At 41.4% G+C, this 822-nt stretch overlaps 1 protein-coding gene across 1 annotated transcript in view; it reads left to right on the forward strand.

The window, feature by feature from the left end:
* Window positions 1–822, forward strand: part of LOC113746058 (extracellular calcium-sensing receptor-like) — a 7,439-nt gene that overhangs the window by 3,468 nt on the left and 3,149 nt on the right. The gene's annotated exons all lie outside the window — the stretch shown is intronic.

An 822-nucleotide genomic window follows, 5' to 3' on the forward strand; every position in this document is an offset into this window, starting at 1 on the left:
CCAGCTGTGCAAGAACAACTTCTCCCCAGTGCATATCTTGTATTGACTGTACAAACTAAGAGAGGCTGATGCAAAGAAGGCTAAGAGAATCACAATGCACGGTACAGAGCTGATGCAGTGAATGATGATGATGCAGTGCACAGTGCTGCGTGTGGAGCACAGCTCTGCATGGCGCAGAGGCATGCAGATGGCCACATATCGCTCCAGAGTCATTGCCATCAGAGTAACGGGTGTAACTAAACTGTACACAGATGACAAAATGTAGAAGATGACACACAACCACATCTGTATAGCCAAATGAAAATAGACAAATATGAGCAGGATATTTGTCACGATCAGGATCAGACAGTCAGACAGTAATGTGATAGCAAATAAGATGTAGCGCACGGTTGTGTAGAAGAAATCCTTCAGGAAAAAGGTTGTGATTAGCAGAGAGTTAACACAGAGGAAAAGTGCAACTAAAACCTGAACTAAAATGACCCGGTAATTAAGGCTTGTTATTAAGAATTCAACACCACCCAATGAGTTGTTTTTAGTCATATCTTTCCGATGTCCAGCTTTTCTGTCAAATAAATTCAATATGAAGGACCTCACAGCAACAACTTGCATTAAGGCAAACTAAAAGAAATACACACCAGCAGCATATGACATATGACATATTCACTATGTATGATAGAATTGACAGAAACACATCAACAGAATCTTGAAATGTCACTGACTAAACTAGTAAAGTGAAGTAAAGTGGTGTTATGGCACACAGTGCAATAGACGAGCGTCTCCTGTGGAGCTGCATGCAGCCTTCTGACAGAGCAACATGTATGA

The sequence above is a fragment of the Larimichthys crocea genome, chromosome VII, assembly GCF_000972845.2.
Source record: "Larimichthys crocea isolate SSNF chromosome VII, L_crocea_2.0, whole genome shotgun sequence".
Lineage (NCBI taxonomy): Eukaryota > Metazoa > Chordata > Actinopteri > Sciaenidae > Larimichthys > Larimichthys crocea.